The sequence below is a fragment of the Magallana gigas genome, chromosome 3 (assembly GCF_963853765.1).
Source record: "Magallana gigas chromosome 3, xbMagGiga1.1, whole genome shotgun sequence".
NCBI classification, from domain to species: Eukaryota; Metazoa; Mollusca; class Bivalvia; order Ostreida; family Ostreidae; genus Magallana; species Magallana gigas.
Genome location: NC_088855.1, coordinates 14766233 through 14771701, shown reverse-complemented (window position 1 = coordinate 14771701; position 5469 = coordinate 14766233). Strand labels below are relative to the sequence as shown.

The following is a 5469-nucleotide window of genomic DNA, read 5'->3' as shown; positions in this document are numbered from 1 at the left end:
ACTATATATCAAATAAGATTATGTTCTATGCAGACGTTCCAAATTTTCATAATTGTGGTGGAATGAAATATATACATGTATCTAAATTCAAAGATAATTCTCAAAATTAACTACATATTTCTTTTAATATTTACTGAGTAACATTAACGTATTTTTTTCTATTCCTACATACTAGTATATACTGTTTCACCTAGTCCAAAGCATGGGTATCAGGGCTTATACACAGTAAGTGAATAATATCGAGTAGAAAATGATACACCTTACAATGTTTTGTAAGAGATTTCAATCATTCAAGGTATCACTTATACGCAACGAACAATGTACTCTCTCAGTCTGTATGATTCGAAAACCTCTTGATCTGCCGAACATTTTAATTACTAATGTACATGTTGTATTAGTTCATTTACTAGTATGAACATTTATAAGTAAAAAAAAATACATGTACATCAACTTTAATAATTAAATAAATAAGAAATAAACGAAAGTCTTTTTAATATATAACGCAATTTTCCTTTTCCAGTCATGCAACAAGTCTTAATTTCATTTTGATTAAGCGCTTAGATTAAAAATAAATGGTAATCTTTTCACTACTTAAAAGCTCGATCACATTTTTTCAAATAGCGATAACGAACTTCTAAGGGACGACAATATTTTCAATTCTTTTGTCTCCGCTGCATGCGTTTACAATCCCGTTCTATATCTGTCAAATGAAGTCCGTTCTATGGGGAGGAAGGTTTTGAGCATATGTTACATTAAAGTTTTAAAATTCAGAGAATTTAAAACTATCTATAACAGTCTTTAGATAGTTTTAAATTCTCTGAATTTTAAAACTTTAATGTAACACATATCCAAAACTTGAAACGGAACCCACCGCGGGCTAAGATGTCCGCTAAACGTACGATAGCAATCCGTTAACAAACGTTTTGTACAGAACGCATGCGCTGCTTTTCCTGTGCTAGACCGAACATCCGTTGGGCTTGAGTCTTCTTGGTCCTTTCAGTCGGTCAGAAAACAACATACTACCGGTATATGTGCGTCTTTTTTACTCTTTCTTCGTACACATACAATAATAGTTTTCTGTTATCTGTTGAGCTTAGAGTAAAACTCAAAGTTAAATGCTTTACCGAATGGGCTTAATATTACTTTATAGATTTTCATTTGATCACCAGAAAAAAAAAACAAATTTTGAGACCTTCCTGTTTTCAGAAACACACTTTATCCGAACTAAAAATCAGAGAAGATTTTTTTTCATGAAGGCCGTAAATTTTTATATCCATATAGAGCATTTTATTAGTAAAGAAAACACCGTCTCTGTACTTTATCGAAAATTGATCAATCTTATTTATTACCTACAATGCAAATAAGAAGTCTGCGGTTAGGATCATTGGTGGCCAATCAATACTGCATTATCAAGCACACTCAAAATTGATCAAACAAAGTATATGAAATATACATTGCTTCCTAAAAATGAATGAAATTAGTTCAGGAAACGCGTGGCTTCTTGCAGACAATTGCCATTTCGCGATTTGTCTGATGGGTCACTTGCATATCTGATGAAATAGTTGTCGAATTTGTTCCATTTTTCTTAGCAGACAACAAATTTGGTGAGACAGATGAAAGCCGTCGTGAAGATAGCAGCAAATTAAACGTCAAAGACACGTCACATCCTTGAAGCGTTTAATCGACGGGATACTGGTTGTCTGGGTCCGTCAGGCGTTTTAGTGACATCCGTATTACTGTTGCTAAAAATACCACAGTTGTCAATGATCTGCTAAACGCAAACTACTTTTTCTGTAACAATTTGAGCAATCTTGTCATAGTTTATGCCATGTTTGAATAATAACCACTAAATTTGCTTTATGATGCGAATATCTCAGTGTTACCTTTATCTTTTATCATTTCGTCGGAACGAAAGCTCCAACTTGTCCAAACTCGTTTTCTTGACCTTAAGACCGAAAACAGAGAGGAATAAATGTGATAAAGAGTTGAACAGTATACTAAGTCACAGAAATATAGATAATACTTGTTACAGAATTATGAAATTATTAAAAATTGTTTTTATTTTACCTTATTGAAATTTTAGAATGTAGCTGTTATTATTTATATAATAGTGTTGTGTTGTGCATGTACATTGCATAAATAGTAGTCAGGGTTTGATACATGTTGCAGTGAGTGCTTAAGAAATATTAAAGATCAGATATAATTATAAACCGATTATGCAGAACGAACATTCGTTTTCTGTGAATGTTAATTGATAGTATCAACAAAAAACAAATGTTACGTTTACCTTATTGAAATTTTAGAAAGTAGCTGATATTATTTATATAATACATGTAGTGTTGTATTGTGCATGTACTATGCATAAATAGTAGTCAGGGTTTGATACATGGTGCAGTGAGTGCTCCAGAAATATTAAAGATTAGATATTATTATAAACCGATTATGCAGAACGAACATTCGTTTTCTGTGAATGTTAATTGATAGTATCAACAAAAAACAAATGTTACATTTAATATCAGTGTACATGAAGGCCTACGTGTCACTTCGATTTGATGACAGTCTGCTGTTTCCAATTTCGAAATAAAATTAAAAACCAATATGTCACAACTGCTATAGAATAATTAAAAATTGGATTACCTTTTACTAAGACAAGAAAACTCGATATTTTTTTTTTATTATACTCTATCCTATTATATTATAAATAAATATATATTAATTCATATTTATATATTATTTGGTTATAAATATTTTTATGTGATTTTCATGTGACACTGAGTGCCACGCTCTCTATTACAGTAACAGCAAACTTTATCATTTTTAAGCATAACATATACCAACATATTTCAACGGAACTCGTATCACAAAAAAGGTGACACAAGTTATTTAACAATACTATCATCGTTATTTGTCAGTCAGCTTGATATTTAACCATGACCTAGATCCGGTCCGGCGCACTTCCTGACTGACCACAAGCTACCGCGATGCTGATGCGCGGCGACAGGAAGACATTCAAATTTGGTTTACGAGGATTCTGGGTAATAATTAAAGTAGTCCCGACTTAGCGTCGTCCGTATGGACGGGATACATTCGTATGTCTGTCCAGATGCCATCACGCGCGGATTTGTCAAAATATAAGAAATAATCCCCTGCACGTAGGTGAATCCATGTCATTCAATAATAAAGGATCGGTGTTTATTATCGTTTCGCGATTGAGAATTGAACTGAATTCTATTTTAGCATCAACGAAGTTAACCTAATGAGTGATTATGATATCATCTGGAATTTTTAAAATTTTTGGAGAGAGAGAGAGAGAGAGAGAGAGATGTAGGGTTAGATGCAAAATATAAATTTAATTTTACTGTTATCATAACGGCAATAAACAAGAAAAAATCATAAGCTTTCGGAAAAACATCTCAAGCATTCGACGTAAAATTGTCGAAATAATATCACAGGAAAGACCGTGAAGATTGAACTTGCTAAATGACGGTAGACATTTTTATGTGCTGGAGACGCATCATTCAATTGTCTTCTACGCTGTTTTAAAAAAGAAAAGTAGATATGACACATTGATGGCATTCAAAACAGACGATTTTAGCAGTAAACAAGTGTGTTGTTTCAGTAACAATAGCAATTTTAACACATCAGTTAAACAAAACATATACCCCGACTAAATGAAATTTTTATGGCTTCATCGTGTGTTTACTATCGAGTCTCCGTATACGAGTTGGCGCTCTCTGTTTTATATTCGGCGGTGATAATTCGCGCATCATCTGATAGCATCTTCACTTTGTCACCATATAAGTACGCCATTTAATAAGATCTGTCTGGCCAAGATTGATTGTTGAAGGGCGACACGTGGTCCCCGGACCCTCATCGAAGACGTTTCATACTGATGCCAGGGCTGGGTCCTCGATAACTGTTAAGTGTCGGCCTCTCATTACCTGTGTCACAAAAATCACACCTCGCCATCTTCAGACCTAAATCATTCACGGTTTGCGTTGGATTGCATTATGGGACGGTTTTGATGATGGCGCTTGACTCTCAGTGACATTACTTCAATGATCCATGAGCAGCATTGACTATAAGTGGCCAGTTACTGGAATCATTACGGTTAATAAACAACTTACATCGCTTCTGTGAGCTTTCAGTATACAGACGTTTTTAGAACGGCTATAAAGCTTAGATGATACGTAACATAACACAAGATACGGAAAACCAACCCTTTATATCTTTGTTGTGTACTTTCTGGTCAATGCAATAAACTTGTAATGATATTTTTACTTATAAGTGTATATATGTAACGTTGCTTTGGTATGAATATTATGCACCTGTCAGAAGCACAAAAAAGTTTCATTTATATAATTAAAATTTTAGAAAATTATTTCAATCATTTACATCGTATCGAATAGGAATTTCTCCAGCGACAAAAGTGAGTAAAACATGCGATTGACGTTTAGGGTATAGCTGACGCTGGTTTTATATGGTCAAGCGGACAAACAAAGAGGCGGGAATCAAGAGATGTTATTTTTAACAGCTTAAAGGAATTTCCGACGAGACTTCCGCTAGCGCCGGACAGGGATAGAGCCTAGTACTGTTTGGTCAATAAACAAGAAACCTGGCAGTCTGGACGGTCAGTGGAGATCTGCTAACTCACTGAGGACAGAAAGTCTGCGGTGGGCTTGGCTGCTGTAGGTCGTTCACTCGTCCAGAAGAACAATTCACCGTGACTAATATGGGTTCCGAATGTCTGCCTGACGTCTCGCAGGACTGACGAGACTTAAATACGGAGACCCTCGGGGCTTACCCTTTCAAAATATCATAAATATATAATTTAATAAATTGAGCAATGTGTTTATTTGTTTTAAATTTCTTTAAGCTAAATCAGGGGTTTGGGGGGTATATTTTGTTTGAGAATCAGAGAGAACCCTGTTGTTGGCATCCGCGATTTTTAGACGTGGTTAGATCTAAGAGGGAATGATATGTTGCCTTGACATTGCAGATAAGTGTCACCAATAATTAATTAGTATATATAAGTGTCATGTCGGCTCGCCACACTAGCGTTTTACAATCTAAAAGTGTTGGTCGGCAATAAAAACACGATCTGGTGGGAGTTGGTATGGTCAATACATACCGGAGGCGCGAATCGACGGTGAACCGGTGCATGTTGGCTCGCCTGTGTCTCTGGGAGAGCTATAAATGTTGGTTTGAGTGGAACAATCGCTCCAGCTTTATAGAGAAGAGGCACCGCTTGGACTATATACCTTTCTTATGCAGTTATAAATGATGATTTTCGTGACATTCGGGATAGTTATGATGGGCAGTAGCAGGACAGCCGACTATAGCACATATTTCATGAATTTACATATAGAAAATATATATTCAGACCAATATAAATACATAGTTAAAGTACATGTAATATAACAAAGAATTTGCATGGCATCTCTATGATACAATGAATTCATGGTCAAA

At 35.0% G+C, this 5469-nt stretch overlaps 1 long non-coding RNA gene across 1 annotated transcript; it reads right to left on the bottom strand.

Annotated features, from left to right (window-relative positions):
- Positions 1 to 1314: 1314 nt before the first annotated feature.
- On the bottom strand, positions 1315 to 1953 carry LOC136273328 (uncharacterized). The gene is made up of 2 exons (XR_010711507.1): positions 1884 to 1953; positions 1315 to 1742 (listed from the first exon to the last, which is right to left on the bottom strand). It is a non-coding gene; the product is annotated as an uncharacterized lncRNA (long non-coding RNA).
- Between the last annotated feature and the right edge of the window lie 3516 nt (positions 1954 to 5469).